This window comes from Symphalangus syndactylus, chromosome 13 (assembly GCF_028878055.3).
Source record: "Symphalangus syndactylus isolate Jambi chromosome 13, NHGRI_mSymSyn1-v2.1_pri, whole genome shotgun sequence".
Classification (NCBI taxonomy): Eukaryota; Metazoa; Chordata; class Mammalia; order Primates; family Hylobatidae; genus Symphalangus; species Symphalangus syndactylus.
The window spans coordinates 126,352,306-126,374,177 of NC_072435.2; the positions used below are offsets into that span (position 1 = coordinate 126,352,306).

The window sequence follows — 21,872 nt, forward strand, 5'->3', positions numbered from 1 at the left end:
GATTCTTCTCTCTAAGCAGTGTAGCCACTGACGGTAAAAACCACCCAAGAAGTAGCAAGTACTGTCTTCAAGTGTCTGCACTTGGGATCTGTGGTGGGTTGAAGGCTGGGGCTCAGTAAGACACGTTTAGGCCTTTTCCTACAGAACCTATGAATGTCGCCTTATTTGGAAAAGAAGCTTTGCAGATATAATTAAATTAGGGATCTTGAGTTGAGGAGAGCATCCTGGATTATGCAGGTGGGCCCTGAATCCAATGACTGCTGTTTTTATAAGAGACTCACAGAGGAGCACACAGACACACAGAAGAGGAGAGGGTAGCGTGACCCCGGGGGCGGACACTGGAATGATGCTGCCAGGAGCCCAGGAATGCCTATGGTTGGGAGAGACAAGGAAGGGGCCCCCCCGTGAGCTCTGGGAGGGAGCACAGCCCCGCCGACACCGTGATCTCGGCCCCAGGACCTCAGACTTCTGATCTCCAGAACTGAAGTTTTAGGACTCTATATTTATGGTGATTTCTTACTCATGGATGTCCTAGGGAGGCTTGGAGAAGCGGATCTTCCCGACAGCCACCAGCGTGTGAGCATTTTGCCTTGGGAAACTAGAGGGCGGTGGTCATGTGGGTTCTCATGAACACACCAGCCCTGCTCTCTCTCCTAGCTCTGGGCTTAAGGCCTTGGTATGTGCAGCTCCCTCCAACTGAGGCACCCTTCCCCCAGGTGTTCCATGGTCAGCTCCTTAGCTGACTTTATATATATTGAGGTCTCAACATAAAGTTTACACTTGTTCAGCACCATGAAGCCGCCAATCCGACACCCATTCCCAGCACCCTTCTCTCGCACCCGCCTCCACTAGAGAGGCTGGAGAGGAGAAGTGCTCACTGTCCCACCCTCCCTTGCAGCTATGGTTGTCCATGGGGCATAGATCCACCCACCAGCTCATGAGAAGTCTGTTAAAGAAGCTTTAGGAAGACTTTTCTTTCCATTTATTTATTTATTTATTTATGAGATGGAGTCCCTCCCTGTTGCCCAGGCTGGAGTGCAGTGGCGCAATTTCAGCCCACTGCAACCTCTGCCTCCCAGGTTCAAGCAATTCTCCTACCTCAGCCTCCTGAGTAGCTGGGATTACAGGTGCCCACCAGTACGTCTCTTTTAGTAGAGACGGGGTTTCACCATGTTGGCCAGGCTGGTCTCAAACTCCTGACCTCAGGTGATCTGCCTGCCTTGGCATCCCAGAGTGCTGGGATGGCAGACGTGAGCCACCACACAGGCCGGGAAGTCTTCTCCTTTTCTGATAGGACAGAAAAGTAGAAGGGGCTAGACGGGGCTGGTGCCATTTTTCCTACCATGAGCACAGATGCGGTGCCCGGAGCTACAGCAACCATTCTGTGACCTTGAGGGGGCAAAAAAAAAAATAAGAGACCCCGGCCCTGATCCAATGTCACAGCTGCCCACTTCCAGACTTCTGATCCAGCGTCACAGCTGCCCACTTCCAGACTTCTGATCCAGCGTCACAGCTGCCCACTTCCAGACTTCTGATCCAGCGTCACAGCTGCCCACTTCCAGACTTCTGATCCAGCGTCACAGCTGCCCACTTCCAGACTTCTGATCCAGCGTCACAGCTGCCCACTTCCAGACTTCTGATCCAGTGTCACAGCTGCCCACTTCCAGACTTCTGATCCAGTGTCACAGCTGCCCACTTCCAGACTTCTGATCCAGTGAGAAATGAAGCCCCCCTTGTTTACGCCACCTCACTGTCAGATGCCGTCATTCCTGACTGCTCTGTTTCCTCACCCAAGAGGCCGTCCCTAACAACTCTGACTTGCGTCTTTCCCTCCATCATCTCTACCACGTTTCTCTGATCAATTTCCCTTATTGCACAAACTAAAATTATCTCATTATTGACTGCCTCCTCTACGCCACCACTGGGATTTAAGCCGCGTGAGAACAGGACCTTCTCCTAGTCACCAGCCTATCCCCAGTGCCTAGATGGGTGCCTATGAACACGAACCTCCCCGCCCCAAAGATTTGTTCAAGCCAGCGTTGCTCAGTCTCAACACTATCGAAACTGTGGGCTGCCTCATCTGTTGCACAGGGCTTTCCTGGGCATCGAAGGATGTTTTGCAGCACCGCTGGCTTCTACCAACCAGAGGCCAGCAGCACATCCCCATCCCCACCCCAGCTGTGATAACCAATAACTTCTCCAGACATTACCAGTGTCCCTGGGGGCAAAATCATCCGGTTGAGAACCGCTGGTTTAATGAATGGGTTTAATGATTGCCTGAAATGGCCTCCTCCAAGCGCCTGTGGAAATGATATAATTTTGAAATATACTGGTAGATGAGAAAGTCAGGCACCAAAAAAAAAATTATTTTCATGCCACTTAGAAGAAAATTATTTGTTGTCAAATGAATCACATGATGCTATGGTCAATGGGCCAGCATATTTGCATACGTGTTCCTGGGCATAATTTGAGATGATATGATACGGTTTCAGAGTGGAAAAGGGCTACATTCTTACATTTCCCACCTCCAGTGGAAGCTGAAAACTCCACAGATTCGTGTCGGTTGGACGACTCAGAACGTGCCTCCAAGTCTCATCAATGCTCGGAGAATTCTAAGATAATTCCCTTTCAAACCCTCAAATCTCTCACTAAAAATGCTCTGCTCTAATTCTAAGGAAATTTCCACAGATGGAGACAAAGATAAATATGTGCTCTTGGCCAGGTCTGCATCTCACAATACGACTCATTAAATCAATTAAATCACTCGCTTGGCAGGATTATTTATGGAAATAAGAAATCGTTTTCCATCAGCAAGTTTGAGGGTGGCTAAACACCACTTCGCGTCGCTAGGGTGGATTGAGCTCGTGCTCACGTAATTATGAACCAAACCTTCCATTTTGTGAGGCCTCTTTTAACTCTCGCAAGTGCTTCCAAACCTACTTAGGACCTTGCATCTCCCAGAACAGTACCTCCTTTTGCAGAGGGGAACGGCCTTACGGCATCTCTATTTGCAGATGCGAACTTGAAGCAGTACGTGGGCAAGTTGCCAGCTAAGCCAGAACCAGAACTGAAGATTTTAACAGGAAAACCTCCACGGGGGGTTGCAGAGGCCAGCCTGGCAGGCAGGGAGGTAGGAGCTTTGGGGAACTGAAGAACCACTGCTCCCTTCTGCAAGCTGATTGCAGCCGCCCAGAAACAGAGCAGGTGTCGCCGGAGCCTCTCATTTCTTTTTTCAAGACAACTGTCAGAAATTCAGGTTATGGTAGGAAAGTTTTGTGCTGTGGGTTGTTAACATTAGCCACCGATTCAAAATTGAAAACACAGCGTTTGCAGGCCTTATCCTAGCATTTAGATCCACACTTTGTGACCTTCACCCTTTCCTCTGCCCGAATTCCTTCATTCCTCAGGAAGCCACCTCAAGTCATTTCCTTCTCGGGGATTTGTGCCACTCTCAGGAAACAAAGGAAGCCCCCAAGAAAGAACAGTCTGTCTCAGAAAAAGGGCAGAGATTTCTCAAGGAAGAGTTCCCACGCGAGGATGGAAGAATCACCAGTGCCTGCTCCCGCCCTTCCTGGAGGACCATGACTTGGGTTGAGTTGTTAGAACATCCACACATCGCTCCCCGTTTAGGTTCCTAGTAAATGGCAGCAGCTGCTCAGGCAAAGGAGGTGGGTCCCTCGCTGGACAACTCAACTCGTGGGCTGGCTCATCTGCCAACCTCATCCTGGATCTGGGACTGGCCGTCCGATTTCCCAGGGGCTGCCACCCCATCAACCTGTTGCCGGCACCAAGAGGCTAAAAGCCTATTTGGCAGAACCCTAAATAGATGGTCAGTACCCCCAAAACCAAACCTCGAGCTGCAGCGAGGGATGCTGAGGCGCTGACGAACCTTGTGATGACTCAGCTATGCCAGAATAAATCCCCGTGGCTCACCAGCTACTGACCTCCAGAGGCTGGGGAAGCGCCACAGCCCAGAGGCCCACGGAGCTTTGGGAAGAAGGCCAGGTGGGCATGCCACTCGTGGGCCAAGGCCTGCCAGAAATCCTGCTTCGAGCCTGGATGAAAGGTCGTTGCAATAGAACTGGAACTGCATTCATGGAACCTCAGAGGGTTTGAGTCTGTGTTCCCGCCCAAATCTGAGGTCAAACTGTATTCCCCCGTGTTTGGGAGTATTCCCCAAGGCCTGGTGGGAGGTGCCTGGATCAGGGAGGTGGATTTCCCTTTTGGTGTTCTTCTCATGTTAGTGAGTTACTGTGAGAGCTGGTTGTTTAACAGTGTGTAGCACTGGGCCAGGCGCGGTGGCTTATGCCTGTAATCCCAGCACTTTGGAAGGCTGAGGCAGGCGGATCACCTGAGGTCAGGAGTTTGAGACCAGCCTGGCCAACATGGTGAAACCCCATCTCTATTAAAAATACAAAAAAAAAAAAAAATAGCCAGGTGGGGTATCATGCACCTGTAATCCCAGCTACTCAGGAGGCTGAGGCAGGAGAATCGCTTGAACCTGGGAGTCAGAGGCTGCAGTGAGCCGAGAGTGTGTCACTGCACTCCAACCTGGGTGACAGAGTGAGACTCTGTCTAAAATTTAAAAAATAAAAAAAAATGTGTGTGGTGCTTCCTCTTTTCCTCCTTCACTTTTTCTCTAAGTGTTTGGCGCCTCCTCCTTCACTTTTCTCTCTCCTGTTCCAGCCATGTAAGACATGCCTGCGCCCCCTTTGCCTTCCGCCATGATAAAAATTTTCCTGAGGTCTCCCCAGCCATGTGTCCTGTACAGCTGGTGGAACCATGAGCCAATTAAACCTCTTTTCTTTAGGAATTACCCAGTCTCAGGTAGTTTTTTACAGCAATGTCAGAATGGACTCACACAGAACCAGAGGGGATGAGGACGTAGTTGTGCAGAGCAGGGCTGCTTCCTGGGGGACAGAGCAGGATGGCAGTGTGGTGACACCTGTGTGCACCTGGACACCTGGGCAGTTCTGCATAGTTGGGCGAGCCAGGGACAAGCGACATGCACCAACACCCCTGTACCATCCCTAACATGATCCAATACCCCTCACGTGGGTTATTTTAAAATTAGGGTGAAATTCACACAGCCTGAAATTGACCATTTTTATACAATACGGTGGCATGGAGTGGCTTCACAATGTTAGGTGACCATCACCATTGCCCAGTTCCAAAACCTTCTTATAACCCCAAACCGAAACCCCATATCCATGACCGGCTGCTCCCCATTCCCCACCCACGCCCATAAACCCGTCAGCCTGCTTTCATCTGTGTGGGTTTGCCTGCTCGGGACGGGTCGTATACGTGGGATCCTGCAACACGTGGCCTTTCAGGTCCGTCCTCTTCCACACGGCGTGTCCGCAAGGTTCATCCATGTGGTAGCGTGTCAGGCTTCATTCCTTTCTGCGGCTGAATCAGATTCCATCGTGTGGATGGAACACATTCACGTTTCGTTTATCTGCTCATCTGTAGAGGGGCGTGCAGTGGGCTTTTTACAGATGTTCCCACTCATTCGTGTCAAAGAGAGCATCATTGATCCAAAGACACAAACTACAAAAGGGCACAGCTGGGATTAGGACCCAAGTTGTCCTGAAACACCACCTGTTGGCCGCCAAATAGTGGTTGAAGGAAGGGACACAAGCCCTGGCTGGCGGGGCCGCGGCCTCTGCGGGTTTGTCCACAGGCCTTCGGGAACGACGGGTATCTCACACTTCTACCTAAGGCCAACCACCAGGCCTCCCTCTCTCCTCGTCCTGCTCCACAGAGCACCCCATGGAACAGGCCTCCCCACCCAGTACTTGTCCTCATTTGTGTCTGTGCCCACAGGCTCCGCTGCCCCAGCTCTGCCTGACCCACCACCCGCCCGCCTGCTCCGCACAGAAGCAAAATATCTCCCTGCTGAGTTGCTGCCTCCCCTTCTCCAACAGAGCCCCTGCTCCTGCAGTGCCCAGGCCTCCTTCCTGTCCCCACTCCCTTTTGTCCAGCCCCATCCTCCAGGCCGTCCATCCTAAGCTCTGGGTGTCTAAAGAGAATCCTAGGTTTCCCCCGAAACCGCTCTTTGAAAGCCACACCAATCAGATCGGTTTCAGTTTTATACAAAGAAAAAATCCACGTGACTTTGATACAATTACAGCACTCCGATATAAAGTCTGCAGGTTCATGGTACAGCCAGTTTCTTAAACAGCTGGGTGGTTTCTTATGAAACTACTGTGCTTATGACCCAGAAATCTCACTCGGGTATTTACTCAAAATACATGGAAACGCACTGCCGTGATCTGAATGTGGGACCCCCGGCTAAACTTCACATGCTGCAGTTCTAAGCCCCTAAGGTGGTGGTATCAGCAGGTGGGGAGCTGTAAGAGGCGATGAGAGCCCGAGGCTGGGGCCCTCATGATGGCATTAGTGCGCCATAAGGGGCTGAAGAGACCAGAGTTCCCGACTGCCACCGTGTGAGGACACAGCCTTGAAGGCTCCATCTGTGAAGCAGGAGGTGGCCCTCATCAGACACCGGACCTGCTGATGTCTTGATTCTGGACTTGCTGGCCACCAGCACTGTGGGCAATCAATGCCTGCTGTTTATCAGCCACCCCGTCGATGGTGTTTTGCCACAGCAGCCTTGATGAACTGGGACACACATGTGTTCACACAAAAACCTGTAGGTGAATTTTTTTTTAGGGGCTTTATTCTTAACTGCCCAAAATTGGAAAAAAAAATCCAAATGTCCCTCAGTGGAGGACGGATTAAAAAAAAAAAAAAGTAGGCCAGGCACGGTTGCTCACCCCTATAATACCAGCACGTTCGGAGGCCAAGGCAGGTGGATCACAAGGTCCGGAGATGGAGACCATCCTGGCCAACATGGTAAAACTCCATCTCTACTAAAAATACAAAAATCAGCTCGGTGTGGTGGTATGTGCCTGTAGTCCCAGCTACTCAGGAGGCTGAGGCAGGAGAATCGCTTGAACCCGGGAGGTGGAGGTTGCAGTGAGCCAAGATCGAGCCACTGAACTCCAGCCTGGGTGACAGAGCGAGACTCTGTCTCAAAAAAAAAAGAAAACACACACACACGTGCACACACACACACACAGTGGCACATCCATACAGTGGAATATTACTCAGCCATGAAAAGGAGCAAACCACCACACAGCCCAAATCATGGATGAGTCTCAAATGTACCATGAGAAGAGAGGGTTCCAGACCCACAGGCTTCCTGCCGATCCCACACATGTGGCCTGCAGGGAGAGGCAGAACTCCAGCAGGGACAGGTGAGGGGCTGCTGGGGTCAGGGTGAGGGGAGGGAAATGCCTGCTAGGGGACAGGAGGGAACTCTTAGGGGTGACAGGAAAAAGCCCATGGCATGATGATTGTGGGTTACACAGCTGCATGCATTTGTCAGCAGTCACTGCAGTGTGCACCTAGAAAGGCACCTGTGTAAACCCTACCTCCACAAATGTGAGTTTTGGAACATAGTCTAGATTAGGGGTTTTCAATCAGGAGGTGATTGTGGCCCCCAGGGGACAGCAGGTGATGCCTGGAGACATTTTTGGTTGTCACGACTAGGGTGAGGTGCTGTTGGCATCTGGTGGGTAGAGGCCAGGGACACTGCTCAGCCTCCTATGAGGAGCATGGCAGCCCCCACAAATGGGCCAAGCATATGATGATTATGTCAACCACAAAGGCACACGGAGAGGCACTGGGAGTGCTCACAAGTGACCAGTCATGTGAGCACACTGGGATGATGAGTGAGTGTGTTCCATTAAGGTTATCTTTAGGTCCGGATGCAGTGGCTCACAACTGTAATCCCAGCACTTTGGAAGGCCAAGGCGAGCGGATCACCTGAGGTCAGGAGTTCAAGACCAGCCTGGCCAACATGGCGAAACCCCGTCTCTACTAAAAATACAAAAATTAGCTGGGCGTGGTGGCAGGCACTTGTAGTCCCAGCTACTCAGGAGACTGAGGCAGGAGAATCGCTTGAAAACAGGAGGCAGAAGCTACAGTGAGCCAAGATCGCACCACTGAACTCCACCCTGGGAGACAGGGAAACACTCTCTCAAAACAAACAAACAAACAAAGATTACCTTTAGCACAGGTGTTAACTATTTGTTAATACAAAACCAATCTGGGGTGGGGTCAAGCCTTTAGGACTGTGTGTTTCCCTGAGCCAAACCGGACCACTGCGGCAATTTCCACCACTGTCCCCCAAAATCATTCTTTATCCAGCATTCAGAGCGATGTTCATTTTAAAGCATAAATCAGATCACATTACACCTTGTTACCATTTCTCCATCGCACCCAGATGAACCCTTGCCTTGGCCTGAAGGCCCCGCAGAAGGCACCCCTCCTCCACCTCACTCCCTCTCCCCTCCTCTCTGCACCCACTGTGCTCAGCACCTAAAGCAGGCACCTTCTTTCTTTCTCTCCCCTTCTTCTTGGAAGAACAAAGGACTGTTCTGGATTGCCTGAGGGTGACTGGATGGGGAAGAGCCCAGTTCTTTCCTTATCAAAGTCCCTCCCACAAACAAACCTGGGTGCAGCTTCTATGACCCTAGACCACTCTTCCCTCTGCCTGGATTAGAGCCAGACACAGGCCTCCAGAGAGCAGAGGGTCTGGTGCCACCCACACTCATTAAGAAGGCTGGGGGAGCAGCGAAAACGCCAACAGGAAACATGATAGGAGAACAAGCCCTGGCACACGTGTTCACGGCAACATTGTCCCCAGGAGCCCGAGGTTGATAGAACTGAAGCATCCATCAGCAGATGGGTGGACGAGTGGAGCATGGTACAGCTGTGCCATAGAATATTCTGCAGCCACCAAAGGGGCGAAGTGCCCACTCAGGGTACAGCGTGGGTGAACCTTGGAAACACGACACCCAGTCAAAGGAGCCAGGTACGAAGGCCATATGCTGCAGGATTGCATTTTTTTTTTCTTTTTGAGATGGAGTCTCACTCTGTCACCCAGGCTGGAGTGCAGTGGCACTATCTCGGCTTACTGCAGCCTCCACCTCCCGGGTTCAAGTGATTCTCCTGCCTCAGCCTCCAGAGTAGCTGGGACTACAGGCACGTGCCACCATGCCCAGCTAATTTTTGTATTTTTAGTAGAGACGGGGTTTCACCATCTTGGCCAGGCTGGTCTCGAACTCCTGACCTCAGGTGATCTAGCCCTTCTCAGCCTCCCAAGGTGCTGGGATTACAGGCGTAAGTCACCATGCCCAGCCTAGGATTGCATTTCTATAAAATGTCCAGAATGTGCAGGAAAATCCACAGAGGCAGAACGTAGACCCATAGTCAGCGGGGGCTTGGAGAGGGGATGAGGCATGGTGGCCAGAGAGGGCAGGGTTTGCTTTGGAAGTGATGAAAATATCTTGGAACTAGACTCTGGTGATGTCTGCACAACACTGTGAGAGCACTAAAGGCTACTGAATTGGATACTTTAAAATACCTCATTTTATGTTATATGAATTTTACTGCAATATAAATAAAAAAAGACTAACCTGATCATTTCCCAACAACAACTAAAAAAAGGAAGGGTTATAGAATCTAGACGAATGATAAATTGTGAATGTGGACTTTTTTAGGTAATGCAAACTAATGAACACCTGCCTCTCCTGTACAATTAGGAAACCCTGCATTTATCATCAGGAAGGCTGGGATTCCAGTTCACTGGATTTGACTAATTCCCCTTTACCCAGTACAGAGCCTGGCATAACCGAAGGTCACTGGCCCTGTGCATTTCTGTCTAGAGAACCATTTGTCCACGGGGCAGGACATAACCCACAACTCGTTAATTACTAGGAAACAACCTCTTTTCTCTTGGAGAAACCATTAATCTCACAATCGCTTTTTTAAACATTCACATTTGCACAAGAAAGTTAATCCTTGGTGTTAGAGGTCAAGGCGGTGACTTCTCTCACTGGGGAGGTGAGGGACGGGGCATGGGAGCTCCCGAGGTCCTGAGGTGTCCTGTCTCTGTCTGATGGCGCTGGTGCGGGCGCATTCGCCTGGTGAGAATCTAGCAGCTCAGATGGCTGTGATGTGTAGCCTTTTCTCTATGGATACTGGGCTTAAAAAATAAACACTGTACAAAAATACTTTACCCTCCCCTCAAATCCATGTTTTCTGAAACAGTAACATAAGTGGCTTTTAAATATGAGAAAGACAAGCCAAACTTCTCTCAAACAAAGAAATAAAAAATATAAAGATGAATGTCCCTGTGTTCACCCACCGCGGGAAGGACCCGTGAGTGTGATCACACAGGGAGTGTGTTCGCCCACCACGGAAAGGATCTGTGAGTGTGATCACGCAGGGAGTGTGTTCGCCCGCCGCGGGAAGGACCCGTGAGTGTGATCACGCAGGGAGTGTGTTCGCCCACCACGGAAAGGATCTGTGAGTGTGATCACGCAGGGAGTGTGTTCGCCCGCCGCGGGAAGGACCCGTGAGTGTGATCACGCAGGCAGTGGGATCACCGTGGGAAGGACTGGCAAGTGTGGCCATGCAGGCAATATGCTTTGTGTGCAAACAGGAGCTCCCATGCATTATTGGTGGGAGAGAAAACTAGTCCAACTTCTTTGGAAAGTTCTCAGTAAAAATCTCCCAAAACTAAAAATGCACATACCCCGTGACCCTACAGATTCTCTTCCAGGAATTATCCTACAAGGATTCAAACACAAGCGTGAAACGACGTTGAGGATGACTTGGTTTGTAAGAGTGAGGTTAAGAAAGCTCCTGTGTGCCAGTCCGTAGTACACGGTGCCATGGGTGCCTTTGAATGGAGGGGGCCAGAGCTGTGAGCACACGGATGGTGTCATATTGTTCAGTGAGAAAAGCAGGGCAGTGGGCACAGTCAAGCAGCACTTGTGGGTTTTGGCCATGTGGGAACACACACTCAGATACACACATACACATGCACACTTGGACATGCAAAGGCTCTCGCTCAAATAACACAAGACACCAACGTCACTGCCTGCTTGTAGGACCGCGGCTCTCGTGGAGAGGCAATTTTGCCCCCACCCACTCATACACACAGGAAGCATTTGGCAATGTCTGGGGGCATTTTGGTTATTGCATCTGGGGAGTGGCCAGGGCTGCTCCCAGCATCTGGTGGGTAGGGGCCAGGGACGTTGCTGAATGTCCTACAGTGCACGGAACAGCTCCATGACAAGGGCAGCCCAGCCCCACGGCAGCACGGCTGAGGCTGAGAGGCCCTGGGCTCAGAGACTGGGTGGGAGGAGGACAGTTCCTGCCACACTTCATTTCGTGCTGTATAGATTTTGTTGTGTGATAGATTAACTTTTGAAGTATGTTTTTAAATCTGTCTCCATAGCTGAACCCTGGAGAAATCTCAGCTTATGCAGAGGAATACTCATCTCTGTAGCATCTACAGGGCATTCTCTGTGCAGGCTTTCCTGATAATTAATAATTGGTATCAGGACACCAGAGGTGAGAGAGAAATCTCAAGCCCCAAAGCTGAATATTTCTAAAGAGGAACAATAATTGCAAATTCTGTAACAGTAGCTTCCTATACTTACCAACTTTTATTCACAAAGACTGTGATTAGCAGGGGCTCATGCCTATAACCCTAGTACTTTGGGAGGTCAAGGTGGGAGGATCACTTGAGGTCAGGAGTTCAAGAATAGCCCAGGCAATACAGTGAGACCCTATCTCTAAAAAAAATTAAAAATAAAAAAATGCATGTACTTTTTACAAATTTTTTGTAATCAAATAAGATGTAAACCATTTTAAGTGAACACCTTAGTAACTTTAAGTGTACTCACAATCCATGTATCCATCACCTGTCTCTAGTTCCAGAATATTTTATCACTCTAAACAGTACTTCTATGCCCATTAAGCAATAACTCCCCCTTCCTCCATCCCGTATTCCCTAGTAACCTCTATTCTACTTTCTGTTGATTTTTTTTTTAAAAATCAATCTCATATTTCACGTTAATAAGCCAAGTTTAAGCAACACTTTAAGATGAACTAAGGTCGTGTAAATTAATTGCCAGCCTTGGTAATTAAGATGTGATAACTCTTTATCCACCCCTCACATGACAACCTCATGCGAGTATTTCTTTTTCTTTTTCTTTTTTTGAGATGAGTCTTTCTCTGTAGCCCAGGCTGGAATGCAGTGGCATAATCTCAGCTCCACCTTCTGGGTTCAAGTGATTCTCCCGCTGCAGCCTCCCAAGCAGCTGGGATTACAGGGTCTCACCACCATGCCCGGCTAATTTTTGTATTTTTAGTAGGTACACCATGCTGGCCAGACTAGTCTCGAACTCCTGACCTCAAGTGATGCATCCGCCTCAGCCTCCCAAAATGCTGGGATTACAGGAATGAGCCACTGTGCCCAGCCATGCAAGTATTTCTTATGCATACATGTGGCAAAGACAGATCTCACTATCCCTCGTAAATGTGGGGTCCCACTTCCATAGCGTGGCATTGCTGCTGGGTGGTGGCCCACCCAGGGACACCTTCCCAACCCTCGTCCCCTATCCCGGTGAGGGGATGTGACCCAAGCCAAGGGATGCATCTCCTTTCCTAGCCAGAGAGCCTTGTCCGTTGTCCCTTCCCCCACTGCCAAGGGATGAATCTTCTTTCTGAACCAGAGAGCCTTGTCCGCTCTCCCTTCCCCCACTGCCAGCTGGATGCTGTGGCCTCTGGGGCCCTGGAGCACTGCCAGCCCCAAGATGACAGAAACCCAGGTTCCTGAGTGACCACGTGGAGGAAGCCACTCGCCGACCACTGCACCTCCCTGCAAGGGGAAGTAAACAGGCTGTGCTGAGCCCCCGCAGTTCCTGCATTTTTGCTGCAGCCGACACTAACCTGACTAACACCAGCGCCGCTCACGGATGTGAGCAACTTACATTCACATCATGCACGGCACACCAGGGGCATTTAATAAAAGTTGCCACTGCTGAATGCTAAAAAGCTGAATTTTAAAAAATAGCTGTATGCTGTAAAACTTGATCTTCCAAACAATTCCAAACATATTAGACACGGAGTGCGTGCAGTGGGGGCAGACCATCAATTTCCTTGTGTCACTTTGTGACACTGACCTGTGAGGGACGGGTCCAGTCACTCAGGCATTAGGAGGCAGCGCCCAGTCTCTGCATCCCGGACTTCTGCTCCTGGTGATAACTGATGAAGAAGAGACCCAATGGCCAAAGCCATGCTCACAAGGGAAGGAGCCTTCCACAGGAGTCTGAAATTTCAAATAAGATTGTTCACATCCAAGTATTTCTTTCAGATACAAGTACCCCGAGCTATGAGCAAAACATTTGTCCCAAAAGCATTTATAAGGAACTCATGTTTCTAGAAGCTGATGGGCTTATTTTATTGTCTAATTATGTCGGAGGCTCACTGTCTCGTTATCTTTAAGGTGAGGTTGTAGTAGTTGAATAGTGCCTTCCCCAAAAAACCCACATGACCCCATTTGGAAACAGGGTCTGTGCAGATATAATTAAGGTAAGGATAGAGATGAGATCCAGCGGGGTTGGGGTGGACCCTCCATCTGATGAGGGTGTCCACATGAGAGGTAGAAAAGGACACACACAGACACAGGGGAAAGCTCACACAGATGGCAGTGGACCCAGAGGTCGGAGTGATGTGGTCATGAGCCCAAGGATGCCAAGGACAGCGGGGGAACACAGGAAGCAAGATGCCCCACAGAGCCTGCGGGGGGAAGGCAGCTCTGCGGACACCCCGGCCTCTGGCTTCCGGCCTCCAGAGCTGCCAGAGGATGCATTCCGGTTGTGAAGGCCCCCAGCTCTGATCACTGGCGATGAATGAACTAGGAAATGAATTCTCTGGTGGTATTGTCAGGGGCGTGTGAACCAGAGCGACTCCATCTTGAATAGGGGCTGGGTAAGATGAGGCTGAGACCTACTGGGCTGCATTCCCAGACGGTGAAGGCATTGTAAGTCACAGGATGAGATAGGAGGTCGACACAAGACACAGGTCATAAAGACCTTGCGGATAAAACAGCTGCAGTAAAGAAGCCGGCCAAATCCCACCAAAACCAAGGTGGCCACGAGAGTGACCAGAGAGAGTGACCTCTGGTCATCCTCATTGCTACACTCCCACCAGCACTACGACAATTTACAGATGCCATGGCAACGTCAGGAAGTTACCCTATATGGTCTAGAAAGGGGATGTAAGAATAATCCACCCCTTGTTTAGCATATAATTAAGAAATAACCACAAAAGTAGCCAACCAGCAGCCCTCAGGGTTGTCCTGCCTATGGAATAGCCAATCTTTATTCCTTTACTTTCCTAATAAATTTGCTTTCACCTTACAGACCCTGAATCCTTTCTGTAGAGAATCCCCTTCCCTCTCCAGGACTTTTTCCAGATCCAGGAGAGAATCAACTAAGAGTCTGGCACCTTTATAAGTCTGATAAGAAATATTTATAATCTATTCTCTCTCTGAAGCCTGCTGCCTGGAGGCTGCATCTGCATCATAAGAACCTCAGCCTCCACAACCCCTTCTCTGAACCCAGACACTCCTTTCTATTGATTCCAGGTCTTCAGATAAACTCAACCAACTGCCAATCAGAAAATTTTTAAATCTACCTATCACCTGGAAGTCCCAACCCCTACCCCCACCCACACTTTGAGTTGCACCAAATCAACGTACATCTTAAATGCATTGGATTGATGTCCCATGTCTCCCAAAAATGTATAAAACGAAGCCGCGCCCAAACCACCTTGGGCACATGTTTTCAGGACCTCCTGAGGGCTGTGTCATGGGCCAGGGTCACTCATATTTGGCTCAGAATAAATCTCTTCAAATATTTTACGGAATTTCACTCTTTTTGTCAAAGGCGTTCAAACCATAGTGACTCCATCTTGAGTGATGGCTGGGAGAAACGAGGCTGGGGCTTGCTGAGCTGCATTTTTAGGAGGTGAGGTGTTCCCAGCCTCTAGATGTTTGCAGTTAAGGTAACAGTTTGATAACATTTACTAAAAAGACCCGGACTTAGGCGTGTCCTGATATCCCAATATCTCGACAACAGAAACATTCCTAATTTTGCTTTAAAGATAATAATATCGATTCTTGCAAAATATAGTAATTAAGAAAATTAATCCTTTTTCACAAACCCTTACAGCAGAGCACATCTCCCCATGATCTTTTTTTATCCCATATATATATGAGTATTACCCTCAGGGTGGACGCGTTCCTCCTCTTCCTTTCGGGAATGTCCTGCTCTGTCTATGGAGAAGCTGTTCTTTCACCACTTTACTTCTTCATAAACTTGCTTTCACTTTGCACTGCAGACTCACCCTGAATTCTTTCTTGCAGGAGATCCGAGAACGCTCTCTGGGGGTCTGGATTGGGACCCCTTTCTAGTAACATTTTTCTCAACATGAGTTCATCACCCACATTTAAAACTTACAAGATAAATCCAGAAACCAAACTTTTTGGTTTCTCTTGAAAAAGAAGGAGCTCCTGCAACCTTCCTAAATGGCAGCCACTCTCTCTTATCTCCCCCACACCTGGGACAATGTCTGCTGGCGTCTCTTTCTAGCCCCACTCTGCTTCATTAATAATAATATGGAGTTACAGTAATGATAGGATTAAGAAGAAAGTGCATTTTTACCTCTCGGTCTCCAGATGGTGGAGATGTTCCTTTGTTTTACTACAGTAACCCCTTTATATACGGATCTCATAACATCATGTTGTATATCTTAAATATACACAATAAAAGCTATTAAATAAATACATAAAATTGAAAACCAGATGTTAAAAATGGAACCAGGAAGGCCGCATGATTCCAGAACAATCAGAGACAGTAGGTCCCTTTGGAGAAGTGAAGAAGGTGACTGGGCAGGCACCTTCACCCTGTGACATCGTCCGCCTGGCGCTGTGAGCATTTGGGTTCAAAATCTCTGCCCCTTGAAGACTGAGTGGCCCGGCAGCCACCGAAAAGCCTCATTTCCAAAGAGCCCAGGTAGGAAGGGAGCCGCGTGGCCGCCGGAGCTCATGGCAATGCTGGAGTCACTGGGCCTGGTGCTTCCGAGCCCTTGAACGGCGCAGGTTAAAGAGATCCTGCAACTCTTTATGTTCTAAAAGCAGATCACTCCAAACAGCCCCCTTCCCCTCAGGCCTGAGATGAGATTCACAGATGCCCTGCTCTGTTTACCTGTGACAAGGCCAGACACAGCCCCTCCAAAATCTCAGCCTTTGCCTTCTCAGAGATGAGCTAAACTGCGTGTCCGCTGGTCCACTGGCGGACCGGAACAAAATGTGCATCAGCCAAATTTTCTTGAAGCTCCTCTCCTTCCCCCAGGCCCACCCAGGCCCGCCCCCAAAGCATGAGCCCCAGAAGGCCCCCAGCATCCCTCCCCCAGGGAGCAGATGCACCCCAAGTCAGGACTTCCTATCTGCTGTCTGGTCCTTGCCACCGTGGCCCCAGCGCCTCGCACTGCACACCGCCCCGCACCTGCTCTTCCTAGCTGGTTTTCTCCTCCCCTGAAAGGGAAAACCTAGGCTGCCCGGCCCTGGAGACTGGCAGAGTCACGGCCAGAGCCCTCCCCACGTTCCTGTTGCCCCTTCCTACCGCCATAGGGATCGGTTAGAATAAAGCCCCTCCTTCTGGAGTCCAGGATTGCTTCTGTGGCCTCATCATGGAGCTATGGTCACTCAGGAGGACAATGGGTTAAGAAACGCCTCTGCCACGCTTCACTCCCCTCTGCGAGGTGCAGCAGCACAGACCCCGCGCCCCCAGGCTGTCAGATTGCTCAAACCCTCCCAGGAAAGCGCAGCAGCACTGAGAAGCTCGGCCCAGACAGAAACCCGGGCACCTCGTCCCCTTTACCCCGTACGAGACATTCAAACACGAGCCAGGCACACCGGAGTCACGTTGTGCTGCTGGCCCCGGTGGCTGAAAGTAGAGGCGGATAAATTTAAATTACTGCTGAGATTACAGCCCATCGCTGTGCCAGGAGAGGAGCCAAGTCTGCCAAGATCAGGACTTGATGGTGAAGCAAACGCTGGCACAGCCGTGCTGGCCCCGGGCCACGCGCACACGGCCAGGGCGTTTAGCACTCGGGCCTCCGCACCAGCGGGAGCGAGGCCGTGTCTTCCAACTCCCTCGACAGGCGTGAGCGGCACCTGCCAGCACCGTCGGGGGCCTGGGGCAGCAGATGGCTGCGGGGCCGGAGGAGGAAGGAGTGTGAACTGGAAAAGGTGTGGAGGCGAGAAGGGGACGCTCTGTGGGGAGGAAGAGACCGCTAGGAGCCCAGAAGGAAGTGGGGAGAGAACATCGCAAGGCACAGGCGGCTATTTGCACCAACCCATTTGCCGGCGGATACCTCGCGCTCGCTGGGAAGCATTTGCACAGGCTGCAAAGCGCAGCGATTACAGACCCGCTTCCAAATAAAATCACCGTGGAGAGACTACATTTTCTTTTCAGCTAATCCTTTCATTATCTTACCTTGTTAAAGTGAAAATGTCATTATAGCTTTTTTCAGGTCAGCGCCCAGATCCTGCTGCTAAAACCTCGTCTAGTTCCTGATGCTTTATGAATCAGAGACCCGTCCTCCAAAACCATGTTCAAAGGGCAGGATCGGGAGTGACGAGTATGACTGGTCACATCCAAGTGCCTCTTTCAGATGTGAGTATCCCTATCTATAAGAATATTTGTCCCCGAAAGATTCATAAGTAAATCCTGTTTAAGAGATCGATGGCCCTATTATTGCATAACAATTTCAGAGATGCCTCGCGTTTTAATCTACCTGTAAGATGTGGTATAGGAGGTTAACCAGTCGCCCACGCTCTCCAACACATCTAGGTGGTGGTCTCTGCACATTTCACTGTATAATTCTTTTTATAAACTAAAGGAAAACTAAACAAAGAAGATGTGTGAAAGGTGGTCTTCGTGCCTTTGTTCTGCATGGTTCTGTGATGTGTATTTTCCTAGATGTTTGTTTCTGTGGGTAAAGCTTCTAGGTGACTAGGCATTGAACAAAGTAGATGAATAAACACAAGTTGTGCTTTCAGAATGGAAAATCATTTAGGCAATGCAGAAAGGTAAGGAAGCAAATGCTTAAAAATTAAGAAACTCCCATCATCTGGAGCATATAGACTTTCAGACATCTTTCTACCCATATTCACATATGGAAGAATCCATGGGCTTTTACTAAGAAAGTATAATAATGGCTTACTTTTAATTCATTGACTTGCAAACGTTCATTGAACATAGAGTGTGCTTCGGGCACGTGCCTCAGGAAATGAGCTTGCAGCAGCATGATAAATGCTGGCAATTACTTCCCAACATGTATCCACAGATGAATTAAAATAGCGCTCAAAGCAATCTGCGATTTTAGAAAATTATTACCACGAGAGCCAGTGAAATGAGCCCAAAGACCTGACAATCTTGGCCAACAGCTCAGATCAACTATTGTTAACATTCGTACTGTGGGAAAGAGGGGCACATCATAGAAGTCACCAGAGAGCTTACAAAATGACGCACTCGGTGACCAGGTTCTGATGCCATTCCAAGCATAGCCCCACACCTCCCCGCCCAGCCTGCACCGTTCATGCCACTTGGCTTTGTGAACAGTCATGTGGTGGCTTCTCAGCGGCCTTGGTGGCACGGGCAACACATGCCCAGCTCTGCACCGTGGGCACCTGGCAGGCCCTCCTACTGTTTCTGAACTCCTCACCTCCAGCCTTTCCAGGCTCACTGGCCTCCCAAGCTTGCTCCCGGTCTCAGGGAGCCACAGGAACACTCTAGAACACTCTGGAACACTCTGGGGCCATTGGATAACACATATGTTTGCTTATGTATCAGATCTAATGAAAGAGAAAGAGAAGTACTTCACATTGAGTGAACAGACACACCACTGTCCCTCTGTGGGGGCGGCCATGTGACCGAGAGCTCCCCAAGCATGAGTCATCTTCACCCCCCCCATCGGTTACACCCCGTCGGTTACCCCGGGTGACCCTTAGGACTCTGAGCATGGCCGGCAGGCATTCTCCCAGCCCTGCAGCAGGAGGGTGTGCTGGCCTTTCTTGGTGCCCAAGGGCAAGTGACAGGTACAGGCAGGGGGACACTAAAACCCCACATTCTACAGACCCCAAAACAGAGGCCACATGGCCCCCTCGGGGCTCATACAGAGACACAGAACCTCCTCCACCATCACCATCTCCTCCGGCCCCCAATTCCAACTGCTCAGTTGGAATGTCTCGAACCAAGTCTAAACTCTGCAAAACGCTGGCTGAAACATGGGCCGCATATTGCCTGAAGCAGCCCACCCCGCTTTTGCCCCGCAGAACCGGAGCAAAGGTCAGTCGCAGGCAGCAGAGAACTGCCCAGCATGTGCTGATATCCTCTGTCCCTTTTCATTTTGAAATGTGCTGATTACAGCCCACAAAATTGATTTTATGGCTCCCTAATGGGCTATGGCCTGCACTTACAGAAACACTGATTGATACACCAGATAAATCCTCAAGACCAATTTTCTCCAACCCACACCCCTCCATGCTGACACAGCTGCACCAAACGTGAGGGGCTCCCATGTCCTGGGCTGGGCGCAGTGGCTCATGCTTGTAATCCTGAGGCAGGTGGATCATCTGAGGTCAGGAGTTCGAGACCAGCCTGGCTAACATGGCGAAAACCCGTCTCTACCAAAAATACAAAAATTAGCTGGCCGTGGTGGCACGTGCCTGTAATTCCAGCTACTTGGGAGGCTAAGGCAGGAGAATTGCTTGAACTCGGGAGGCGGAGGTCACAGTGAGCCAAGATTGCTCCATTGCACTCCAGCTTGGGCAACAAGAGCGAAATTCCATCTCAAAAATTAATTAATTTAAATAAGTAATGACATGCCCTTCTCTTTCATTAGACCTGACACATAAGCAAACTGCAAGCCCGAGGAAAAGGATGATCCAGGATCAGTAGCAGCTCAGCTGGGCCCCAGGCTGTCTCCCGTGCAGTACCATTCTCCCCTGGACGTTAGAACAGGTGGAGGAGCTGCCTCTGATCCCAAGGCTTAGCTGGGGAGCGGGATGTGCCCATCAACACTTCGAGACTGCATCCCAAGTGCTGATGGACACAGAGATACACAGAACCAGTGGAGCCAATCACTGTAAACCCTGCCCGCGAGTGGAGGACCCAGTAGAGAGGCTGTGTTCGTTTGCTACGCATCGTACCAAATGATCACAGACTGCGGCTTAAACAGCCCCACGTGTTAGCTCACAGCTCTGTGGGTCAGGCGTCTGGGCAGGCTCAGCCAGGCGCTCTGCTGACAGTCTCATGAGGCCGAATTCAAGATGCTGGCCAGGCAGGCTCTTGTCCGCAGGCTCAGGAGTAAGGGGGGAACCTACTCTCAGTGCACTCAGGCTGTGGGAGTTAAGCGCCTCACAATTGCAGGGCTGAGGCCCCATGTCCCGCTGGTGCTGCCAGGGCCTCTCAGCAACTGGCAGTGCCTTCAGGTCCTCACCTCTGTCCTCAAAGTCAGAAAGAGTGGGTCAAGTCCTGCTGCTGCCTCTGCTCCCTCTACCTCTCCCTACTGCCACCTGACAGAGAAAGCTCTCGGCTTGTGCTGGCTCTAGGGATTAGGCTGGGTTCTCCCAGGTGGCCTCCCTTTCTCAGGGCCCACCATGCCCCGGGGGTGGGGACCATGGGCACAGAGAGAGACCTTGTCCCATCCACAGGCTCCAGAGATTGGAGCACGGAATCTTGCTGGGCACTGCTAGAGGTCTGCCCGCCACGGAAACTGGTGCTCTTTCCTGCTGCCCAAGAACCTGAGAGAATGTGGCTCTAACAGCTTGGACAGCCGTTTTGCCATCATGAGGCAAGGGCCCATTTCAGAATGCAGAAAGAAGAAACACAGACGCTTTGGCAACATGATTTGAGCCCTGAATCGAGCCACACCTGATGTCTGCTGTATCCTAGATTTTTCACTTACTCCGGCCCATGCATCCCTTTTTGGCTAATTCCAGTGGGAGAGGGATTTTCTGTTGCTTGCAACCAATGGTCCTGATTGCAATAACTGTACTATTTTCGCATAACCTTTAGGGCTAGCAGTGAGTCCACCAACTGCAGCAGGCCACACACTTCCACCGGAAGCTCCCAACACTGAGAGACATGACAAAAGGGCTGAGTTTTTTCTCTGGGTGGAATATGATTTCACACATCAGGAGCTTGAAGCCTGGGACTCAAATATCACTTCAGAGATGCAGAGAGAACCCAACGGCCCACAGGGAAGCCTGGTGAGGGACATCTTCCTCTCGCTCCCCAGTGAGATGCCCTGTAATTCACAGCGGCCCACAGGGAAGAACGTTAATCAGCATGTTTCTTGTTGGGGGAGGAGAGAGAGGAGCAAATGGGTTTCTCTTTCCTCAGAGGTCAGTTCCTCAAAGGAGCTGCCAGCTCTGCCTCGACAGGGCGGGATAAGATGTAAAGGGAGAAATCTCAAACGCCTCCAGGAGCAGGGGCTCAAGCCTCTCCAGTGCCCTTGTTTTCCCACAGTAACTCCACCCCAGACCTAAAGGAAGCCTGTGACTCCACCACCTGCAAAGCTGACCACAGCAATGGCTTCCTGGGAGTCGGTGAACGCCCAGTGGAACCAACCCGAGGAACGTGTGCTCAAAAAGAGGCCAGGAACAGGCAGGTGGCTGCAGCCCCTTCTACCCAGGAATGCCCCTTTCACTTAACAAGTAGGTACACAGGCTGCGTGTGGTGGCTCACACCTGTCGTCACAGCACCTTGGAAGGCTGAGGTAGGCAGATCACTTGAGCCCAAAAGTTTGAGACCAGCCTGGGCAACACAGTGAGGCCCCATCTCTCCAAAAAAAATACAAAAATTAGCCAGATGTGATAGCACACACCTGGAATCCCAGCTACTCAGGAGGCTCAGATGGGAAGATCACCCGAT

At 50.4% G+C, this 21,872-nt stretch overlaps 1 protein-coding gene across 17 annotated transcripts in view; it reads right to left on the bottom strand.

Annotated features, from left to right (window-relative positions):
- Nucleotides 1-21,872, bottom strand: part of RIMBP2 (RIMS binding protein 2) — a 400,662-nt gene that overhangs the window by 277,365 nt on the left and 101,425 nt on the right. The gene's annotated exons all lie outside the window — the stretch shown is intronic.